Genomic DNA, 24865 nt, shown 5'->3' on the forward strand with positions numbered 1-24865 from the left:
GATCCAGCAAGAGCCAAATTAAGATCTTGGCGTCAGCAGCCTGTTCCGCTCCCTCTGCAACTTCAGATGCCATTGCCCTTGAAATCCTGGGTCCTACAGGGTTAATTTCAGGGGATTAATTTTTAATCAACTTCATCTTTTCTTTTCAGCTTCTGGATTGTTTGTTTCTGGGAGCTGAATGCTGCCCAAAGAGTCTAGAGTCAGGAGCCATGTGGAAATGTGTCTGCCCCCTCTGGATCTAGTAGGGTCCTAGGTACTGGTGGTCCAATTTATGCACAGGTCTGCCTGTCTTGAGGTGGTTAGGAGATAGCCATATCTTTTGTCCTACTGCAAATGTAGGGCTCCCCTGCTGGTGATGGTCAGCATGATGTTTGTATGCTGTCTTGGCCACATCAAGGTTTTGTTTCAACTCATCTTGTGTTTGATGGATTTGACCAACCAGGTCTGAAGCTGGGGGAACTGGGGCTGCTATGGGCAGTGCAGGGTGGAAATGGGGATAGAAGCCATAATTTACCAAAAAAAAAAAAAAAAAAACCCAACCCAAACCAAAAAACTCCAGGCTCACTTTAGCTGAGGTGAGATCTGCATTGTTTTACGTGAATTCTGCGTATGAAATCAGTGAGGCCCAGTCATTTTGGTGGTAGTTTGTGAAGCATCACAGGTATTGTTCTAACACCTGGTTTACTCTCTCTGATTGACCATCGGTTTGTGGTTGGTAGGCAGCTGATTCATGGAGATCCACCTCCTCCTACAGGTGGAACATTCCTGCCAAAACCGAGATATGAACTGGGATCCCCGGTCTGAAGTGATGTGGTCTGGGAGGCCATGAAAATGGAACACGTATGTGATGAGGAGATGAGCAGTGTCCTCAGAGGTAGGGAGATGGTGCACTTCATTCTCTGCATACATCTTCATCAGTTGATCCATTACGGTCAGTGTGGCATGGCATCCCTCAGATGCTGGTAATTCAACAATGAAGTCCATTGTAATATTAGCCCAAGGCCTCGAGCAGGGTGGGTCTCAATGGGCATTAACATTCCAAAGGGTTTAGTTCAGTGCACTTTGGTACAGCCGCAGGTGTCACAAGGCCTGAGGCCTGAACATCGGAATGCAGTTTTGGCCCCCAGGATGACGGACATCCCCATCCGAATGATCTTTGCCTTGCCAAATTGTCCAGCCCAAGGGCTGATTGTCCCTACATGCTTGTGCTGTTCTTTTGTACTCCTCCTTATCAATTTGGCCATGTTTCCACTTCTTGTAGGATTCCTTTTTGATTTTCAGGTCATTAAAGAGCTCCTAATGGAGCAATATTGGCCTCGTACTATTCTTCCTATCTTTCCTTTGCATCAGAATAGTTTGCAGTTGTGCCTTTAATGTTGTCTCCTTGAGGAACTGCCTGAATTAATTTTTCCCATAAATTTTCTTCCCAAGCACCCTTATCTACCAGTTATCTGTTTGCTGAAATCTGATTTTTGAAGTCCATTATCCGCATTCTCCTTCCTTTCCTTAGAATCATGAATCTATCATTTCATGATCACTGTCACCCAAATTACCTTTCACATTCAGATTCACTATCAATTCCTTCCTGTTGGTCAGAATCAAGTCTAAAATGGCTGTCCCCCTGTTTACTTCCTCCACTTTCTGGAACAAAATTTTTTTCTCTGATACCTCCTAAGGTTTTATTGGAAATTTTTGTGTTTTGCTGCATTACTTTCCCAACAGATGTCTAGTTAGTCCCCCATTACTACCAGGTCCTGTGCTTAAGATATTTCTGTTACTTGTTTTAGAAATGCTTCATCCATCTCCTCTTCCTGATTTGGTGGTCTATAGTAGACCCCCATCATGACATCACCCCTATTTTTTTAAGCCTTTTATCTTTACCCAGAAACTTTCAGCTGGTCAGTCTGCCTCCCCCCCTCCTTCTGGACATCAGAACAAGTGTGTATATCTTTTATGTATAATGCAACCCCTCCTCCCTTTTTCCCTGCCTGTCTGTTCTGAACAAGCTATACCCCTCTATACCAATATTCCAGTCAAAAGACTTATCCCACCAAATCTCTGTGATGCCAATTAAATCATAGTTTATTTTATGTACTAGTACTTCCAGTTCTTCCTGTTTATTTCCCATACTACCTGCATTTGTGTATAGACATCTAAATGTTGATTAGATTCCCTCACTGATTTTCCTTCCTGTTGCTCCTTGGACCCTATTGTAATTTTCCATGTCCCCCTGCAACAGGATGCAGGGAGGCTCTTTCAGGCCCTTAGGATCACTGGCATATTCCCTTTTGTGGGACAGAGCATCTGTCTTCCCATTGCGGGTCCCATCGTAGCACTCGAATAAAAATACCATGGGTTCTGAAGGTGACGTGGGCCCGTGGGGCTGCAGGAGATGTTCCCACCTGCAGTCCTCTGATCTGTTCTCACCGTGTGTGGTTTTCCACCTAAAGCTGGTCCATTGTGGCCTGTTAGTGAGTGACCTGCTCCTGGAGGTGCAGCATCCCCTGGGGCTCCTGTGGGTTCCATACCTGTTTCAGGTAGGACGAGTCTAGAAGGAGACTAAAGCAGTCTGAGCAAACTGTAATGCCCAATAGCTGAGGCAGTCTTGGGGGCAATCCAGAGCAGTAGTCAAGTGTGCGCGGGATGGTTGGGTAGCCGGGAGGTCAACTGGTATCAGAGGCAGTCCGTGGCAATGGTCAGAGATCTTTCAGGGGTCTGTAGCCGGCAGATCCAATCCAGGGGGCTGGATCAGCAGGTTAGGGAGGCAAGGTCTGGTGATGTGGCAAGGCAGGGTCAGATGAAGCAGTGTGGCAAGGTGGTCTAGGCAACAATCAGCAGGCAATGGCCTATTGCTCAAACAGCTTCCTCTGCCTGTGGGGCCTTTATATAGTCCAGGTATCCAATGAGAGTGCTGCCTGACCCAGCCAATCAGGTGCCTGGGTCGTGGCTGCTGTGGGTCTGTAGGCCTTTAGCGCTAAGGCTGTTGATCGGGGTGGTGGGTGGGTCAGTGTACTGCAGTGGCTAAGGATGTGGTCTAGGGTAGGCCTGGGTTCAACATGGGGGTCCTGACAGTGGGGGGTTAAGAGGAAGAGCAAAGGATGGGAAGTGGATTACGGTTTTATATTCCATTGGGGAGACTTACCACAAAGGGAGCCAAGGCAGGGCATGTTGCCCATGTGGGGTCTGGCTTCAGAAAGGTCTGGAATAAGGTCCCTTTAAAAGGCCAGACCACAAGGTAGCAAGAGTTTCCGCCATTGCCGCCTCCCCTTCTGCCGGTAGGGTAAAGGGGACCCCTGTCTGTATAGGAGCATCACAGCTGTCTCTTCCCTGCACACTGTGGCCTCTTGCAATGTCACACCAACAGCAGGGCCAGAAGGCGGGCCATCCTGTGCCAGTAGCAGGGGCGGCTCCAGGCACCAGCGCAGCAAGCGCGTGCCTGGGGCGGCAAGCTGCAGGGAGCGGCGTGTTGGTCGCCATGAGGGCGGCATTCAGGCAGCCTTCGGCAGCATGCCTGCAGGATGTCCAGTGGTCCCGCGGTTTCGGTGGCAATTCGGCGGCAGCCGAAGGCGCGGGACCGGCAGACCTCCCGCAGAAATGCCACCGAATCCGCGTGACCAGCGGACCGCCTGCAGGCGTGCCACCGAAGGCCGCCTGCCTGCCGTGCTTGGGGCGGCAAAAAACATAGAGCCGCCCCTGGCCAGTAGCACAGGGCTCTCTGGCTTAAACTAAAGTAGAGGCTCCATTTGAGGACAGCACAGCAGTGCTGGTTCCACCCAGCAGAGGGCAGTAGTAAGCATACACACACCAGCTAGTTTGTAAGGCTGGGAACAATGATACACCAAGGACGGCCCTGCAGCAGCAGAGTGGGAGAAAAGCAACTACTTGATTTAAGAGGGGCTTCAAAAACTGAGTGCTGCTGGGGGCTAAGCGGTGGTTGTTTTCCTCCAGGCAATGAGTGAATCAGTTCTCAAAAGGCTGGTGGAAAAGCCCTGGCTCTTCTGTGAACATCGCTGTAGTTTTCTTGTAGTGCTCAGATCCTGGCTGTAAAAAGAATGACGAGCTTTGTAGGTTATCAAGTTATATTTTGTGTCTGTGAAGGTTGGTTGGAGCCATTGTAGTTGTCCTGATAATCCCCGTGGGTGAGGTGGAGAAAAGCCCTGTTAGCAAAGCAGGCTAGTTACAATGGGCTGAGTCCAATTAGTTTCTCCAGCTAGGGACAGGCTGTGGGGCGGGTGGCAGGAGAAGGGAATCGAGCATCTGGAGGGTGGTACTGAAGGAAAGCTCAGCTGGAGAGCCAGGCATTGCAGAACTGCTGTAAACCCTCTCGTTTCACTACAACTCTGTTCCCTGTAACTCCTGTGGTGTGAGTTGTTATGAGCCGGGATGGATGCGGGGGGGAGGGGAGGGAATGCCAGAGCTCCTAGGGCACCTTCTGGGAGACTCTGCAAACCCATGGGAAGGCCATTGTTTTGGGTGAATTTCATTATTTATCTGTATTCAGTAGCACCTAGAGGCCCCAGTTAAGTAAGATAAAGGCCCCATTATACAAGGCGCTGTACACAAGGCCGGTCAGAGACCATCCTCACCCCAAGGGGTTTACACAGTCTAAAGCTTTCCATAGTGGGCTCTGGATCAGCCCCCAAGCAGACACCATAGGCAAAGTAGGGTGGGGTGGGGGAGAGAGAAGCAGTATTATTATCCCAATTTTACAGATGGGGATGTTGAGGCACAGAGAGATGCAGGGGCTCTTCCATAGTCACCCAGGGAGTCTTTCCAGAGGAAGAAAAGAATGTCCTTTGTTTCCTTATAAGTGCAGGGTGAGACTTCAGGGGCAAAAGTGTATTTTTGATGCTACCAACTAGCTCTCTACATCAGGGATAATGCTACTGATCTCCATAAAGTGCGTTGGGCTCTAAAGATTCGTCGATTCGAGGCCAAGAGGGACCACTGTGATCATCTAGTCATACAGGTATTTATAGATGCAAAGTGCCACATAAGATGGTGGTGGTATTATTATTATTATCATCATCATTAATTATTATTATTTTATTTGTTTTATTATTGGAGGGGAAAATCAGTCTGCTGAGCTGCAGCTCTAACCATCGCCTTACAGCCACTGAAGCACCAAATAACAATATAAGTTAAAGCATGAAACCTGCGTCTCAGGGAGCTTTTTTGATTAAACTTTTTTTCCTTATAAAATGTCTTGCTCTTTCTTTCCATTTAAAAGTGTCTGTCCTTATTAGATGCTGGACTCACTTTATGGGCTATTGATGGAGAAGAGCTTTTCCTTCTAATAACTGTCTGTGCTGATGTCCGTCTGTGCTCTTAAAAAAAATCTGTATTTGCCTTTCCCTCTTTGCTCTTTTCTCTTTTGTAACAGGGAGAGAAGGAATTGGTGGCTTCTTTTCCGAACGCGCCGCTTTTGCCTTTGCTGCTAATGGCTTTTCCGTCATTGCCTTTAAAATAAAAATGAAGTAGAGGGGGAAAAAAACCCATTCTTCTGAACCTGCAATTTTCTGAGCTCAACTGCGCACCCCAGTCCCTGCCGCACATCCCTAGTGGGTAAAGACACTCAAACCATCCCCACATGCAAAGCTGAGTAGGTGGGGGAGGCGTCACAATGCAAGGCTGAGGCTAGAGATCAATTGTGGCGGAGGTGATGTCTTGAAAAATGTATGAGAGAGGAGAAGGGAACTGCTGTGCTGAGCAAAGACTGGGAATTAATTCGCTCTCGAGCAGGGGATGGAAATGAAGATAAGATGAGCTGTGCTCTGCTGCATCTGGGTTTTCATTCACTGATATACTGGGGGGCAGATGGGGAGAGAAAGGGTTTGATTCTCCTCTCGTGCTGGCATAAATCAGGAGTAACTCCACTGAAGTCAATGGGGCGACACCAGTGTAAGTGAGATCAGAATCAGGCCCTGAGCGAGGAAATTAGGACTCCGTTTGGGTACCCACCCTTTTGGATGAGATTCGACGTTCAGAACAGAATTTGAACCTGTCGCAGTCCATGCTCTGGAGTGGGCCTTCAGTTTGCCAAAGCCAATGGGAAGACTCTGGTGGCCTTCAATGGGCTCTGGATCAGCTTTTCAGCTCTAGACCCTGCACATTTGTTGTATTCCCCTGGTAGCTCTAGAGGCAGGGCGAGAATTAATGGCAAAGAACCAGCTTTCTTGCTTGCACAGTGCAGGCTTCTGTTTAATTAGGGGGAAATGCTCTGGAATTAAATTTCCCTTGGAAACAAGAGCTTAAATTAAGGGGAGCGGAGGAGAAACTGCTTGTGAATTTCAAACCACATGAACTTTTGAGCAAAACTTAATTTCATCCTCTCATCCTTAGAGGAGCGGGAGAGAGAAGAGGAAACAAGAGGCAGTGGGGTTGGGAAAAGTTGGTGACTTTGGGGGAGGGTGTGAGAGAACCACATACCCTGGAACACAAATAGTTTGACACCAGCTGAGGATCTGGACCAATCAGCATAGTTTTATTGACTTTAATAGAGCTACCCTGGTTTATGCGAGCTGGGCATTTGCTCCTATAGGATCATCAGTTTATTTCTAAGTTACTTGTTTGATAATGTTTATCCTGCTGCGTTCCTTAGTATAAATTATCCTCCGCTCAGCCACAGCTGGGAGACGCGTCACCAGCCCTCTGCACTGAAGTCGGAGAGAGACACACCTTGTATCATTGCTGTCCTGATCTTAAACCCAGGTAAGCCTGACAAGGTAAACCTCTTCCCCTGCCCCACTTCATAATGCCTGTGTGGGCTGCAGTCTGCTGCCTCCTTTCCGTGCTTGACGTTGCTCCATAGCACTGACCTGATGCCACGTAGTGGGGGACTGGAACAAGGACTCTGAGGTTCTGTCCTGCTCTTCCTGTGGGGTAATACTATTGCGTCCCTGTTTACTGGGAGCTTCTTAAATCTAGCTACCAGACTCTCTGGTGATAAACAAAACTAGGAGCTTTATTGAGCCTGTCTGCCCTGCATGGATATTTATCCAGCACAGACTATTCTCCCAAAGTTGGTCCCACAATTCAAAAGGCTCAGTGTAAAACCTAGAATGGATTCTCTGGGGACAGGCTTTTTTCTACTATCCTTTTCTATAGTGTCTTTCATATAAACCAGTGATACTCAGACTGAGGCTCAGGAGCTGCAAGTGGCTCTTTAATGTGTCTCCTGTGGCTCTTTGCAACACATAATATTAAAACTTAACTATTAAGTGACTTAATTATTAACCAATCTAAGTTATTAACCAATCAGGATGATTTTACTAGGTTATTAACCAATTGTTGTTGATTAAATAATAATACTTGGTCAGTCATTTTGCTGTGAAAATTTTATTTATATATTAAATGAAACAATGAATTCACACTACTGTGGCTCTTTTGGGTAATGTTGATTGCTAATTTGGCTTCTGAACCACTGAGTCTGAGTATCACTGATATAAACAATTTCTCAGGACACCTTACAGCAGGGGTGGGCAAACTTTTTGGCCCAAGGGCCACATCTGGGTATGGAAATTGTATGGCAGACCATGAATGCTCACAAAATTGAGGGTTGGGGTGAGGGAGGGGGAGTGAGGGCTCCGGCTGGTGGTGTGGGCTCTGGGGTGGGGCTGGGGATGAGGGGTTGGAGATGAAGGAGGATGCTCCGGGCTGGGACCGAGGGGTTCGGAGGGAGGGAGGGAGGGAGGGGGGATCAGGGCTGGGGCAGGGGGTTGGAATGCGGAAGGGGTCAGAGGTGCAGACTCCGGGCAGCGCTTAACCTCAAAGAAGCAGCAGCATGTCCCCCTTCCGGCTCCTATGTGGAGGTGCGGCCAGGTAGCTCTGTGCCCTGCCCCGTCTGCAGGAACTGCTCGTGCAGCTCCCATTGGCCGTGGTTTCCAGCCAATAGGAACTGCGGAGGTGTCACTTGGAGCAGCGTGCAGAGCCTCTTGGCTGCTCCTGCGCGTAGGAGCCAGAGGGGGGACATGCCGCTGCTTCCAGGAGCCATGCAGAGCCATGGCATGCGCGGAGTGGAGCAAGCCCCCAATCCTGCTCCCTGTCTGGAGCACCGGAGCGGTGCAAGTCCCGGACCCCACTCCTGGGCAGGAGCTCGAGGGCCAGATTAAAACATCTGAAGGGCTGGATGCAGCTCCTGGGCCATTGTTTGCCCACCCTTGCCTTACAGCCTTAAGCAGAAGACTGTGTGATATAAATTACAGAAAACTGCTATAGTAAAGATTTGCTAGTGTAGATAAATTAAAGCACTGTGTCATAAAGCTGGAAGTCAATCGAGAAAAATTAAGAGGAGAATAGATATGTTTTCAGATGAGATTTGAAATGAGGTGGAAATTTACAGGAAGATTGCAGCACCGTATTCACAGTAGTTTAAGCACACACAAAAGTAGGGCTCAGAACTTTCAAATCTGAGTGCCTAAACTTAAGCACTTAAATATGTGGTCTGATTTTCAGAAGTATTCAAATGGGACTGCAATGGAAATCGCCAATATTGAACACAAATGAAAATCAGGTCACTAAAGTGCCTAAATCTGGATTCAGATTGCTTAACTTTAGCCCCCATCACAATTCAATTTAAAAAATGAAATTCTCAAGCAAAAACTTCATTAACTTTAGCATCATTTAATTATTCCCCACTTAACAAATCAGCAAGGAAAGAAGGTAAGGTTATGGTTAAAGAAAATCTAACAAAAGATTAGAAATACTAATTTCAGTTTGTCTATGCACAGTCTATGAATTTATAATGTTATATTACTCAATTTACAAACTAACTCTTAAAAAAGGAATCAGAACTCATCCTAAAAAAAGCACCGTTCCACATTTTCCTAAGTGACTAGTGATTTTGGGTTGCTACAGTTGTTGGGTGGACAACTTTGACATACAATAAACTAACAGATTTTAAGACTGCAAGGGACCATTTAGTGTGACCTCCTGTATAACACAGGCCATATAATCTCGCCTGGTGATTCCTGCAGCCTGTCCACATCTTGAAGACATCTGATTCTGATAGGGTGAGTGCTCAGAACTTTCTAAACATCAGGGCCCTTTGAAGGGTGTCAAGCTGAGCTCCCCAAAACAGGCACCCCAAATCTCTTGTCATTTTTAAAAATCTTGCCCATTAGAAACAAACTTTTCACCTCCGATGAATATATTCAAGTGAAGGTTTAGCACTGCCCAGAAATGCAAGAAAACATTTGTGATGCATTTAACTTGAATTAGAAAGTTTATTCACAACTTTCTATAGGCATGACAGTACCTTTGGTAGCATAAATCATTTCAAATCTTGTTAATACTTAATTGTCCTCTCTGCTTCCACAAAACGCGACACTATTATGAAGATGCACACAGCATTGTTGTGTGCTTGCTTGTAAAAATTGCTCATTCACTTTTTAAATTGGACATGATTATTTATAGAGTTCTGTGCTGCTCTAAAAAAACACATAAAAAGACAAGATCCGTGCTTCAAAGAGCTTGCAATCTAATAAATACAGATCATGGGAAATAAATGCAAGAAGATGCAGGATATAGACACTGAGAAAAGACAGTTATTGGATTATAAATCTATGGAAGATTAACATTGAGGATGACACTACAATATTCTTGGCTCTGCCTATGGCCTGCAACAAGTCATTTCACCTCTCTGTGCTTGTTACTCCTCTCACCCTTTATCTGTCTTGCCAATTTAGAATGTAAGCTCTTAGGGACAGGAGCTGTTTCTTAGTATATGTCTGTACAGCGCCTGGCATGCCACACCCCCAGACTTAGTTGGGGCCTCTAGTGCCATTGCAATATCATATAATTATAGTACAACTCAGAAGTGCCAAGTTAAGGTTCCATTTATAGGAGTTAGTTTTCTAATCTTCCATGTATCAATTAAATAGCATTTCCAAATGTTTGCATGTTTCAATTCTTTAACTGTAAAGCTTTTTCACTGTTGCTTTTGTAAGTGGGCACTAATTTAGTAAATTTAACAGAAAGTCAACAGCGTTGTTGGGTTGGGTTATTTATAGACTGGCAGCAGTTTGACTGCATGAGGAAGGGCCATCTGTGGAGATAAACACTGGAAAGCTTCACTAAAAAAGAAGTGGGCGATAAGGAGATATTTGAAGGGAGAGATGGGACTGACCCAGATGTCAAACCCCTACTAACTCTGAGGGAAGTTTGGATTCAGACCCAGATTTGGATCTAAATTTCATAACTTGAGCCCATCTCTAACGTCTCTTCAGGACTGAAGTTGTCACCTGTTCACCGCATGTTCAAGGCTTTAGCATGACATAGGGACATGGTTAAGTCCTGTTTATGCTGCAAGACAGAAATTGCTTTGACTATGTTGGTTCAATTGGGTTATAACTGTGAGTCTCTCCAAGATGGTTGAATTTGTACTGTGGGTGGGTCCCAACACAAAGTTCCAAGCATGGTGGGTATTTCAGGTACTATGTGCTGAGTAACAACATGAGAGGACTCCGTGTTTCTAAAACTAAACTAGCTCTTTACTGAGAGAGGGAGAAGCTGCAATTGCAGCCAACATTCCAGCCACATGTACACAGACTGTCTTCTTGGTGCCTCCTCCAAACCCTTCCTTCCTGCAACTCGTGCTACTCCCTCTAAGTTCAATGCAGATGGCCTCAGCAGGGACCTTGAAAGAAGGTGTGAAGCCTTGAGTGGGAGGATGGTGCAGGGTGAGTGTGGTACTGAAGAGGAAGCTGGGAATCTCAGGTTTCAGTTAAATGCTATAATTGAACTATTACATGAGGAATGTAATGGACTAAATGGGATTTACTTTCTCACTCAGAGTTCCCAAAGTATCTCCTTGTCTCTCTAGCCTTCTTCCACTTGCCTCTGCACTTCCTGTTAGACACATGCAATGTCCACAACGTGGCACTGTGCCATGGGGAGTCAAGTGTAAGAACCTACAGTTACTCAACACCTCCTGTCAGTTCTCAGTCAGTGGTTCGATGGCACCTGTGGAATTGGCAAATGGCCTCTCCTGAATTGTTTTCTTTCTCTAGGAATTGCACATGGGCTGTGATGCTCCTGCACAGAAAAATGTCTCTTTCCAAAGTAAATTGTTCGTAATGCTCCAAACAGTTTTTTTCTACATAAATAAATAAAATAACAGCAATAAACCTTGCCAAGGTGTGCATTAGCCTATTGGGGAAAGCATTCAGCCTTCTGCCTCATAGCACTCCTAAGGTGTGCACCAGTGCCCCCATAATGCACACCCTGGTGTGATTTAGTGCTTAAGTAAGTGCTAATTCATTGGCGGGGGACATGTCGCAGAGCTGGCTAACCGAACACATTGGCCTTCCGTGCTGTCCCTCAGCCTCAAGGTGTTGATGGAGAAGTGTGACAGCAATGCCCAGAGTTTCTTGGATTGAGAAAATCCTGATTCCATCTGAAGTGACAGATCACCTTTTGGCAATGATCATGAGTCACCAGCCACAGTTAAGAAATTCAGAGCTTTTAACCCAAACCACTGTCCGCTAATAGTGCAGAGCCTTCAACCTGCACATGATGAGATTCCATAACAACTCCTTAACCCGCAGGCTTCCAGCTCAGCCCCTGCCTCTGCAGAAAGCTGAATAGTTTAGGCCTTGAAGCCCTTAGGTAAAAGTCTGTATTAGAAAATGCCAAAAACATCTGTGCGTGTTCCCTTCCTGGGAAAGTGCCATCTGTGCTCTATGTCGCTCCAGAGAATGACCCATGACATCTTTGTCCCTCTCCTCTTCCTGGGATGGAGCTAATCTACCTGCTGCCATCCCACTCCAGGCTGCAATGCTATCAGCTGCTTTAGAGGAAGAAGCAAGAAACTCCACAGTAGACAGTTACAGGATAACCTGCCCCTGGAAAGTTTCCTCCTAAACCCCACTAGATAGAGGCTGGTTTATGCTCTGAAGCAGGAGGTTTTACATCCTTTCCAAAACTCTTGTTTAGTTTCTTTACATATTTGCTGGGCTAGCTCTGGATATTTCTATCTAATCCTATTCTGAAGCCTGCTAAACTTGCGGCTTTAATAATATCATATGGCAATGAGTTCCACAGACTAATTGTGCATTGCTTTAAAAGGCAGTTTTAGGAAAACAGTCCACTGACTGACATCTATCCCTGGAAGGTCAGCACAAAGCTCAGGCCACCTAAGGCCCCATGGTCTGGAACCTAGACCTGTAGAGCTGGCAGATCCAGGCTGCTACCCAGCAGCAGCTGTAACCACCTTGTGCTCCACTTCCCAGGACATGCTGTGGACACAGACCATGGGAAGTTCCGTCTCAGGTGTTTGTCAGATAGCAGCACCATGGCTTCTGATAGGCTCCCTGCCCTATATAAACCCAAGGGGCGTTCCAAGAAGTGTCCAGGCATCAGGGTGGAACTTCTGTGGCTTGCCATGACTGTTCCTGCTCTTGAATTCCCAGTTTGACCTCAGCTTGATTTGAATTTCAGTGCCTGGCCTGGGACATCACTATGAACTCCTCTACTATTCCCAGCCTCAGGTTAGCCCCTGCTCTGACCTTTGGCCCCGACTGCCCTTGTTGGGACCTGACAGGCCTGCTCCTGATCCTAACAAATCCCGATGAGGCCCCTCAGATTATATAACCCCGAGAGGTAAATTCTTCACTTATACTGGTGTTTCTCCAGTTCACCTTTACATTCTTCTGCTTAAAATGAATGCTGTTTATTTTTGCCACTTTTATTTCTAGCAAGATCACTGTGAGGAAAGCCTGATCACAGGACACACTGCAGGGTTATAAAAGATATGTGATTATTTATCTAGATTGCATTAAATGAAGTTTCCTGCTTCCCAGATTGGAAAGTACTGGTTATTTATGCATTTACGTTCACACTGAATAAGTTTAATCATCAATGTTTCAGCTCCTCTGGCATTTCTCCAATCACATACAATTTACATTATTGAAATCAGATATTTTTGTGTTTAGTTTTCAAGGCCTGATTCAAATATTATTTGCTTTGGGTTTTTTTCAGGCACTTTGAAAACTGACATACACTCCCAGCATTTATTCTTTACATAGTAATGTTTCTAGTTTGATTGGATTTATGAAATATCCTGCTGATGGAGGTAAAACTAAGATGCACTCAACAGCATTGTTCATTAAAAAGATACTGTTGGGTCAAACTTGACCTAAAATGTATGTTTTGTATAATAATACAAGAATCATTTACAAAGACTGAGACCAATAGAAAATATTCCATTATTTGTTTCGATAGGCATTGTCATAAACATACAGCTAAGGGTAGCATAAATTCCCTCCTTACCTGTAAAGGGTTAAGAAGCTCAGATAACCTGGTTGGCACCTGACCAGAAGGACCAATGGGGAAAGAAGATACTTTCAAATCTGTGTGGGGGAAAGGCTTTGTTTTGTGCTGTATGGGTGTTCTCACCAGAGACAAAAGGCGAGACCAAGCAAGTAATCCAGCTCCCACTGAAATGATACATCTAATATTACAGAAATAGTAAGTAATAGCAAGGAAATGTGTTAGAGTATCTTTTGTTTTAGCTTGTGAATTTTCCCTGTGCTAAGAGGAAGGTTTATTCCTGGCTTTTTTTTTTTTTTGTAACTTTAAAGTTTTGCCTAGAGGAGAAATCCTCTGTGTTTTGAATCTTTTGTTACCCTGTAAAGTTATCTTCCATCCTGATTTTACAGAGGTGATTCTTTTATCTTTAAATAAATTCTTCTTTTAAGAACCTGATTGATTTTTCATTGTTCTTAAGATCCAAGGGTTTGGGTCTGTGTTCACCTGTACCAATTGGTGAGGATATTATTCTCAAGCCTTCCCCCAGAAAGGGGTGTAGGGCTTGGGGGAATATTTTGGGGGAATAGGACTCCAAGTGGTCCTTTCCCTGATTCTTTGTCTAAAACACTTGGTGGTGGCAGCATACTGTTCAAGGACAAGGTGGAGTTTGTGCCTTGTAAAAGTTTTTAACCTAAGCTGGTAAAAATAAGCTTAGGGAGTCTTTCATGTGGGTCCCCACATCTGTACCCCAGAGTTCAGAGTGGGGAAGGAACCCTGACAGGCATGGTTTTCTTAAAAAAAAAAAAAAAAAAAAAAAAAAATCCCTGCATTGTTTGTAACCAAAACATTACATCATTATGCTAGTATACAGGAACCTGAAAGTAAAAATGACCAAGAATTGGCTCTAAACAAAAGTAAAATTTACTAATCCAGTGGTACTACAACTCTGTAATTCTTCAGATCCCTATATGAGAGAGAGAGAACCCACTCAATGAATATACCTAGCTTCCCAACATCCCCATCACCCACCATTTGGTTCTAAGAATGTTTCACTGTGTAGATCACCACTGGTGGTCTATGGAATATTCTTTTACAACCTCTGTACCCAAGACTATTTTGACTTTGAAAGAAGTGACAACGTCTAATAAACTGCGCAAGCAGTGAGGAGTGAATGTGATTTTTTTAAAAATATTTTTTCAGCATCTGTTATCTTAGGTATTTTTTGTAACACAGATAACTTGTTTGTCTAAGAATGTATTCTTTTTTAACCTGACGTCTTCTCTTGAGTGGGGCTTAGCTGCTGTGGGTGCCTTGGGAAAGTCTGACCTCAGATAAGGAGAGGAGTTACTAGTGGAATAGCTGGTCCCAGGCAAAGAGACTTGCAAAGTGCTGCAAATATCAGAGTGGGCCCCAGGAGAAGTAAGGACGCTGGAGGGTTTCAGTCTTAGTTAAAATAAGTTACACCGAGGATTGTGAAATAGACATTGCGTTATGTACAGGCAGTGCAGTCTAGCAGAGAGATCTAGATTCTATTTCTGGCCCTGCCACTGACCTGCTGTGTGACCTTAGCCAGGCCATTTCACCTCTCTGTGCCTCTATTTACACTCCCACCTTCTGACTGTCTTGTCTAGGTAAACACGGTAAGATCTTCAGGGCAGAATCTCTCTCTTATAACATGTCTGACCAGTGCAAGCTCCATGGGGCTCTAGCTCAGTACTAAGCTTTACAATGTTACGATCAGATCACAATACACAGTCAGTGTTGCACACCCCCTTCTCTCTCTGACCAAGAGCTAGGAGAGAGAGATTACAAAGGGCTAGATTGTGACGTAGCGCTCCATATGCTTTATGAAAATATGCTTATAAATGTGAATATGATGTAACTGGAATATGCTTTATGCAAAAAGTCTCTTGTAAGGTATTATTGCAAAGCTTATAATCCACGGAGTGTGTTCATCCTATTTGTTTGCATGTATTATTTCTATGTCTGGAGTTAGGAGAATAAGATATAAACTTGTATTACTGATGTAAACATATTAAGTGGAAGTCATTAAGGGTGCTTCAGAATCAATGAACTGTAAATGGCTCTGTTTACTTGCAAACCTTCCTGTGTACGTGTGGGCCAGCCCAGGAAGAATGGAGGCTGGGGTCTCACAGGACATGTGACCGTGTCACATGATGCTGGAATCCATCTTAAATCTGGTACTTTTCCATTTAGAAGGAGGGGTGGGGACCCAGAGAGACAAAAGATTCCCGCCTTGTGCCAAAGCTATAAAAGGGGGTGGAGCAGGACAAAGAGGTGGCCAGTCATGAAAAAGTCCTTGCTTACCACCTGAGATGTCTGCTGGAACTAACAAGGACTGTACCAGGGGAAAGGATTGGGCCCAGACTAGGAAGGAGTCTAGTCTGTGAAAGAAGCTTATTGGAACATCTCTGAGGGTGAGATATTACCTGTAATCACTTTCTTAATGTATTAGGCTTAGACTTGTGTGTTTTTGCTTTATTTTGCTTGGTGACTTACTTTGTTCTGTCTGTTATTACTTGAAACCACTTAAATCCTACTTTTTTATACTTAATAAAATCATTTTTGTTTATTAATAAACTCAGAGTAAGTGATTAATACCTGGGGGAGCAAACAGCTGTGCATATCTCTCTATCAGTGTTATAGAGGATGGACAATTTGAGTTTACCCTGTATAAGCTTTATACAGAGTAAAACAGATTTATTTGGGGTTTGAATCCCATTGGGAACTGGGTGTCTGGGTGCTGGAGAGGTAACCTGCTGAGCTGGTTTTGGTTAAAGTCTGCAGCTTTGGGGGCACGTCCCAGAACCCGAATCTGTGTTGCAGCAGGCTAGCGTGTCTGGCTCAACAAGGCAGGGTTCTGGAGTCCCAAGCTGGCAGGGAAAAGGGGCTCAGAGGTAATTCAGCACATCAGGTGACAGTCCCAAGGGGGTCTCTGTGACCGAACCTGTCACAGTGTTGCACACCCCTCTTCTCTCTCTGACCAAGAGCTAGGGGAGAGAGATTACAAAGGGCTAGATACCATTTGTTGAGAGGGCCCTTTCCATATACTGTGTATTCACACACAATGAAGGACATAAAAATAGATGTCTGTGATTCTCGTATTGTGTAATTTGGCCCCTGCCTTCCCCAGCTCCCAAGGATAACCCAAGGCTCATGGGCAGCGGGTATCGTACCCCCTGGGAGGCTCCTAACCCAGGCCGTGGCCCTGCCCACACTCCACCCCGAGGCCCCACCCTCCCTCCTCCTCTCCCCTGAAGCTGGCGGAGGCTCAGGCTTGGGCCAGCCAGTAGCCTGGGGGTCAGGCTGGCGTCCAGGGGCTGGGGCAGCCCAGGGGGGCTGGAGGGGTGGGGGGCGGCAAGCCGGGGCTCCTCTGGCTGCGGGGGAGCTCAGGGCTCTGACCATGGTGGGTGAGGGGCTTGAGGTAGAAGGGGGTAGGGCCGGGGGCTAGCCTCCCTGAAGGGGTCTTTACCTGCCGCCCATGCCAAGGCTGGATATTACCATGAGCTACTGAGGGCTGGTCATTTTCTGTCTGGCTATTTAAATACGTTCTCCTGCAGAAAACAGTAACCCACATATGCTAGCACACTTTATCTTCTTTTTTAGCTTGCAGAACTTTTAGGTCCCAAATATTGTTTCCCTCCCACAACATCCAAATAGGGCAAAGAACCAGCAGTTACTAATTAAACAATTTCACGGAGCAATACCTATAACTCAGAATAGCAAATCAGAGATGTGTTTATAGCATCCTTTCATGGCCACATAGATGATAGTACATTGAATCAGGTTGGGTATTCATTCTAAACAGTTGAAATGGTGTGAAATTAAACAACCTGGAGAGTTGTATATTGCACATGATACCGCTACTTTGCCTTCTAGTTCAAGGGTCCGAATGCACTTTGCAGGCATTATTGAATTAAGCCTCCCAACACTTTGGGTGGTAGGTATTTTTACAGATGAGGAGAGCCCAGCCCCCATCAGAAGTGGCAGTGGGGCTGAACCCTATCAAAGGAACTTTTCTCCCAATTGTTTGTATTATATGGGTGTTGACAAGAAAACATTCAGAATAAAAGTCACTTGCCTTCCCAATTAATCAGGTTTAATTTCCGGGTACTGGTGATATCAAGACGCTACCAGTTCTTCAGCCAGCCATGGAGACTTCCAAGACAGTCAAGACCTGAATTTCTAATGTAGAAACAAGTAATAGGAGCTCTTTAAGGGTAATATCCCTTTTGGGAGAAAAAAGGGGAGAGTGCAGTTTCCAGGCATTGTTGGCTGTTGGAGCAATAGAGGCTACAAGGGAGTTCTTGTAAAACCTTTGTGGACAAGTCGGTGTTTCCGCCTTGTAAGGTGAGTGTGTATAGTTTTAAAGGCTGAGAGTCATGTAACTTTAGCCCAAGGGATAAAAAGCAATTGGCTGCTGGATGACTGGGCAGGGCCTATGGGAGAGAATGAGCAGAACTCCACAGGGTTCCTGAAAGGCAGAGTGAGGCAAAATATATCTGTAGAGGGAGCACTACAGTTATTGTGATCTGTGGCTGAGGCTGGCTACAAATATTATATGTTCCTGTCTTGCTCCCTGTCTTTGTTTTGGATCAGCAGCAGATAAAACACCCCTCGCTCTAGTGAAATTCTGTGCATGACAGTAAACCTCAGGAGAGGAAAGTTAGAGAAGTATTTAAACAAATATTTCGCTATGTATTAAAATGGTGCAAAGAGCTTCAATTAAAAAGTTTTTAATCAACAGTCATTTGGGGTTTGAGGAACATCACAGTCGAGACTTCTGCGCAAGTGGGGTTATGTCACCGAAACCTATTGCTGGCTAACATTACACTAGCCTTGTAATTCATGGTTGCCTATCGTTCCTTCTCTCTATAATGCAGGGATAGGCTTTCTAATTTACTGATTAGAGAACTTGCTGAACATCTCTCCATTCCGGGGTGTAATGTTATGCTAGTGAATTACATGTTTTACTGAGCATGCTCATCATTCTTCTGTTTTATTCTCCTGCTCCCAGTGATGTTAACACCAAATCTTTCATTGACTTCACTGGGAGCAGGAGCAGGCCCTTCAATTATCAAATTCTTCTTCCCAAAGGCCGCACTGACTTACTGAAATGTCCTGTAAACCATTATGATAGTTAATTTTTATCTCCAAGCTAATTAATCTCTTATACTTTTTTCCCCCCATCATCACAATGTGCAGTCACATCCAGCCAGTCTATAAAACAGGAACGTTGAAAGGGGCTTTAAATTGTTGCTGTAAATTAATTTTCATGGATTTTGAAATGCATTTTCATGCATTTCAGATCCACAAATATAAATGTCCAGTGAACTCCTTGAAATATATATGCTGCAAAACTTTGAAAGCGAGACTTTGAAAAAGTCCCAGAAGAAGGATACCTCAATTTCCTACCTATGACCATTCACTAGTCAGCCACCCAGACATCGCATCAGAGACCCAGTCCAATCCCAGATAGAAAGTTATCCTTCTGATGACTAATGTAACTTGTGCTGTGACCATATGTTGACCATTCATTGCTTTCTCATAGCAGAGTGAGATTAGAGGTTTTTAAAAAAAAAAAAAGTCAGTGGAGGACTGAGTGATCAGTTCACAGTCAGCTGACCCAGAAATGGCAGAGCAACTGCAACAGATTTTGGAAGCATGGAAGATTACCTTGTGGTGGGCAGTGTGTGTATGTTTGGGGGGGAGGGGAACACAGAAAAAACAGTCCATTTTTGCTTAAATATAGACTCAGCTATCAGTGATTTTTAGATGAAATGTAGCCCTGAAAGGATAACCCATCTGAGGAAGCATTACCTAGGCATCTGGAGACAACCTAGGCATCCCTAGGTTTACTATCTCCTATCAGGGTTGAGGGAGAAGAGGAAAAAGAAGAGACTTGCAGAAGTCTTAATAAAAGTCCTGACACAGTGATGCAGCTTGGAATGGTGCAGCCTGTTATTGATGGATAACAATTGGGCTAACCATTGATGATGACACTGAGGAGTGGAATATCCCAGGCTAGCATTGGGAGTGTGGAGCAGCACAGCAGTTCCCATCAAACTAGGAAATATACCAGTGGGCAAGGAAAAGCAAGGTGCACTCAGAATTGCATATGATGCAGAAGCCGCTGCTGTAACTCACCAGGACAGGAATTGTACTCTCTTTCCTGTCTGGAAAGTGCCCACTATTGCAGGCACTACCATAAACTATACAAAGAGACAGTTCAACTTAATTGCACAGAGCTCTCAATCTGGCACTATGAGAAAGTCACTCGGGCCTTGATGCTGGAAGGTGCTCAGTGCCCCAGTATCCAAAGATGGGAATAGGAGCTGTGAGGATGCTCAGTGTCTTGCAGGAATGAGCTTGTAATATGTATAGTTCAGTCCTGTGGGGGGCCGTATTTCTTCTAATACTGTATCTGTTTTGAATTAGATAAAAGACCGCCTTACTAGAGTCCTCCAAGCTCTTTCTGAATGTGAAGTGAGAAGAGACTGAAAAGCCAGGGGTGGTTTATATTCAGAAGTTAGCTAAATTGCTAAAAGCAACTGCTGGAAAGAAACTGATAAATCTGCTTCAAAATAATCTTTTCTACATAATGTATAATTAATCTATGGAACTCACAGCCACAGGATATTACTGTGGTGAATTGCTTCGTAACTTTCAAAAAAAAAAGAGTAGACAGCTCTACATAAGAATAGTATCTACAATTACATGAGTGAGGGAAAGATGGCAAGGCCTATCCGTTTTCATGGTTTGCTGCATTAGCTGATCACGTGATGGGGTTAGTAACAATATCCATCCATGGTACAGCATTGCGCATTATGGAGGGTGGTGGGGGAAATTACATCTTCCTCTGAAGCTTCCAGCCTGTGTGTCATAGACAGGAGAGTGGACTATTGGTCTCTTCCAGTATGATAAATTGTATGTTTTCAAGGGAAATCAGTGAAAAATTGATACAGGCAAGAGAGCTTCAGCGTTCAGTGTGAAACTGCAGCTGTGGATATCAGTATGTGAAACAAGCCGTCATTTTAGTGCCAACCATGAAAGTGAAAATCACGGCAGTTCTGATTGACTCCAGCTCATTCTGAGCAGAAGATAGTTGTGGTAGCATCTATGTCCGGTCAGTAGCGGACAGTCTGCCACTCAGAGGGAACGTGCTCTCTGTTTCCCACTTAACCCACAAAATGCTTATTGCAAACTAGATTTCACCTCTGTATGTCTTTTCTTTCTTGTCTGATTTCCAAGGAGGGTTAGGAAGGCAGCAGCTGCCTGGGTCTGGGCTGTGTCTACACTGCAAGTTAAGTTGTGACCATAGCATGAGTAGACAGACCCATGCCAGCTTTGATGTAACTAGCCCAGGTGACAATAGTACTGTAATGCACTATTCACCTGAGTACAAGCCTGCTGAGGCACCAGGCAGGGTTCATACTAGGGCTGGTAGATCACTCTAAGGCCCATGCTGCTGTGTCTATGCTACTATTGTTACCCATGCTAGCTAGATTAATGTTAGCTTGGATATGCTACAATTATACCTTCACTTGCAACGTGGACATACCTGGAGATGAAAAGCTGATATGGGCTGTATAGCTGGGCTTAAATGAGCTCATTAGTACAGGGCACTGGTGATGCTCTGACAACATCTAAAAGCAAGCCACGCTACAGTAGGATGCAATCAAAGCAGCACAACTTGAAAACAGACCTGCAATGAATCGTTTGGATGTTAACACTGCAGATTATGTGGGTTGAAACATTACTCTATAAATATCATACAGAAGAATAGATTCTTAGCTGGTGTAAATCTGCATAACTCTGTCGTCTTCAGTGGAGCTACACCTGTTTACACCAGTTGAGGATCCGGCCCAGAATCTGCATCATGTGGCTACATTTTATTTCAGTTAGACTCTAAATATCAGTGGCAAAAACAAGCTATTTGGCAAACAGAGAGGAATGTATTCCAGCTATTTCACAGCTCCCTTTTGAAAAGATTGTTACTGCCTTGGCTCCACAAATGTATTTCAATGGTAAGTGTGTAAAAAGAAAACCTGCTGTATGAGCATTTTCCTTTTCCTCCCTCTGGAGTAGCCTGTTTTGCTTTACATCAAAAGTCAAACCACATGACTGAAATGGGACAGCGTCCTGGTCTGATAGCCTAGAAGAGGCTGTGATGCACAGTTAATATCAGGCTTGTCAAATGATGTCAGTAACATTTTTTTTTTAAATCCATCCTTTTTCTCTGGCCTAATTTCCCTTCTTAAGCATTTCTAGTTGTTTTAATTTTTGAGCTATTGTATCATACCAAGAGGAGCATTTTGAAGCTTCTGGCCTCTGTAATATTATTCCTTTAGGCAGATACACAGCTTGAGCACAGGAGTCTGAGAAGCAATGGATTTACAGTCCCAGGTCCTTGGCCGTGGCAAAGGAGTGCACCGTACAGCTTGTGCCAGTGGGGTGCAGTTTGAAGCCAATCTTGGGTTGGCTATGTGCCAGGCTAGTGCCCCAAAGACACCCAACAGGCCGGTATTGTAGCTGGAGTACAAGGCAGCCCTGGCCGTGCTCCCTGTACCAGCTGCAGGGATGGGGCTGGAAGAGGAGAAGCTTGCTGCACTGGTTCTGCACACTGGGGTGATCCTCCTGTGTCAGCTTTAGTACTGCTTTGCATCCTCCGCGTGGAGCGGCCACAGTGCAGGGGAGAATCTGTGACCAGATCATAGTGTGTGCGTTAAGGTGATTTCAGTCTACATTGCTTTGGCTAGGAGGGAGCTGGCAAAGAAAGGAACAAAAGCTGCAAGCCCCAGAACTGGCAGGAAAATGGGGTCGATGTAAGACTAAATCAGGCAATTAAAAGATTAAAACAAAAACAACACAACTTGTATGTTTGCGGCAATGAGCAGGAAAATGTATTATGCATTTTAATCCTAGATACTGATAAAAACGAAAATACCAATGAAACTAAATGTACACTTGCTGTGCTCAATCCTGGAAGAGCAGCAGCGGTTCCTGGCACGTGGGGCTGGCTCCAGCTCCCTGCTCCAGGGATTGCAACCCAGTGCAGAGGGTCACAGCGTCACTCATGTTTGGCCTGTCCACCCCTCCATTGTGAAAGGAGCCAATGGGCCAAATTTCAATGAATGGTGCTGCGACCGAGCGTGTGGGGCTGCAGTGCCACTCCGCTTTGGCCCAGTGGCTCCTTCATCAAGGGGACACTGAACCAAACCTTAGTGGCACTGTGATCTGGCCTGCCAGGTTGCAATGCCACTTGGCTTGGGAGCCTTCTCAAATGGGGAGTCGGGGGGGGGGGCAGGACAAACTACCCTGTCAATGGTATGCACTGTACGTAATGTGCATACAGCTGCAGGCAATCTGCCTGTGCCAATGTGGATTTGAAAACATTTCACCTTGACTTTGAAGGGCCAAATTTTGGCTCCTCCTATGTGTGTGAGTAGTCCTACTGGAATCCGTGAGACTGCTTACATAAGGGAGGTGAGCACGATTTGAACCACAGTGGCTTCTACTTCCCAGATTGCCATATGGTAGCCCTGTCATCTTCTATACTTTAATTATTTGTATTACAGCAGCACCTCAGAGGCCCACGTAGGGCTCTGGGCCCCATTGAGACAAGCATTGTACAGAAACAACTATCCCTGCACTGAAGAGCTCACCATGTAAATAGCCAAGACTAGCAGATGAAATAGCAATCGGGTGACATGCCCAAGGTCATGCAGTAAGTCAGTGGCTGAGCTGGGAATAGAACCTCTGTTTCATGACTCACAGTTTAGTGATCTAGCCATAGACCCCACTGCCTCTCCTCACTTCCACCTGCTACCCACTGAGTCAATGCTGAAACTTGAGAAGTTGCTACAGTGACACACTGGAGACTTGCAGGCCTGTCACCACAACCCTGTCTCCTCTGATGGGATAGTTCAGCAAACACCAGCTTTCTTTAAGAATCTATCCCCAGCACCTGCTTTCTTCAGAAGAGACTGTTGACAACATCTTTGCACCGAGGAAGGTAGCTGGAGGCAAAGATTTTCTTTTCAGACTCACAGACCCAGCTGCAAGATCTTGGAAACAAAATGGGTTTCTTATGCATTTCCCCTGATGCTAAGGCACAGTAAAATGTGCTCTCCTCAGGGAGGTCTTGAGCTCAATTAGGGCTGTTGGATTTCCTTCCCAAGCGTACATTGCTGTGATTCAGATGCTGAGCAATTCCTGACACTGTTCCCCTGGGAAGGAAGAATCCTGTTTGTATGCAAAGGGAAGTTCCTCCTTGTTTGGATTTTCCTTTTGCCAGCCTATCTCCCAAACCAGAAAGCAGCGTGAATCTCTCTGCACCCCTATACTGGGGTGAACTCCTGGGCATCGCTCATGGTAGCATCCTCCAATGACAAAATGCATTGCTGTCTTAGGATTGTTCTGCCATGGGGACCAAAAGCTAAAACTGTATCTATGAATCTTGTGCTCAGACCCATTGCAGGAAACCAGCCCCCACTGGAAAGGGGGAAAACACAGGTGAGCACCAGCCAAACCACTGAATCATGACGTCTCCCAGGGAGCTGACTTAAGATCAATAGTTTTAATAGCACTGCTGCTTAGAGGGGACTGGAATTCTGCCTTGGGCCTGATTTTTTCAGAGGTATTGAGCACATGCAGGAGTTCTGGAGGCTGACAACACCCCTGAAAATCAGGCCCCTAATCGGGAGGATGCCTTTGGATGCTGAAGTGGACCTTCTGTGTATCTGAGTCCCATGCTGATTTGTCTGCTCTTTTAACACTTTCCAGTCTTTCCATAGCTGCTGGGAATTGTTTCAGCTGTCTGGTCCTGGCTCATACCACACCAGTGACACATGCAGAGGAATCAAGCCAGGCATCTCCTTACTGCCCCGGGCGCTGGGTCTGCAGCAGTTGCAGTCCCTATTCCAGTGCAGCTAGTGCTCTTAATGGGGAATTCCTTCTTGGCCTGAAAGGCCATTCACTGAGGGCATCGTGATTCAGAGGCGTTTCCTGTAAAACTATGAGGAGTGCAGCTACAATAGGGGACCTGGGAGCCAGGACTCCTGGGTTCTATTCCTGGGTCTGTCCCTAGACTTATTGGGACCTTAGGTTAGTCATATGGTATCTTCTTTGCCCTTCCATTTTCTCAGCTGTAAATTGGGGCTAATACCTACCCAATGGAGCTGTGAGAACAGTGTCTAAAGTGCTTTGCTAGCCTCGGATGAAAGACGCTCTAGAAGTACAAAGCATTATGCTTGATTATTGGTATTACTTATTATTATTTGTGCCTAGAGCCCTCCACCAGAGCAGGGCTCCATTGTGCTAGGTGCTGCACAGACATACGATAAAAGACAGACCCTGCCCCAAAGATTTTACTATCTCATCTGTCCTCACAACACCCCTGTGAGGTAGGGCAGTGCTCTTACATCCTGATTGGAGAGATGGGGAACTGAAGCCTGGGTAGACCGTGGCTTGCCCAAGGTCACACAGAGCAGGGACTTGAACTTAGTCCCAGTCCGGCACCCCTAAACACAGGAATATGTATTATTAATCATACAAATGAATTCATTAGTTTCCTTTGCAGCACATGGGCTCCCCC

At 45.3% G+C, this 24865-nt stretch overlaps 1 protein-coding gene across 1 annotated transcript in view; it reads right to left on the reverse strand.

Moving 5' to 3' along the window:
- LOC112113468 (nicotinamide/nicotinic acid mononucleotide adenylyltransferase 2) overlaps nucleotides 1-24865 on the reverse strand; it is an 81325-nt gene that overhangs the window by 45305 nt on the left and 11155 nt on the right. The gene's annotated exons all lie outside the window — the stretch shown is intronic.

This window comes from Terrapene carolina, unplaced genomic scaffold, assembly GCF_002925995.2.
Source record: "Terrapene carolina triunguis isolate 2854851 unplaced genomic scaffold, T_m_triunguis-2.0 Scaffold211, whole genome shotgun sequence".
Lineage (NCBI taxonomy): Eukaryota > Metazoa > Chordata > Testudines > Emydidae > Terrapene > Terrapene triunguis.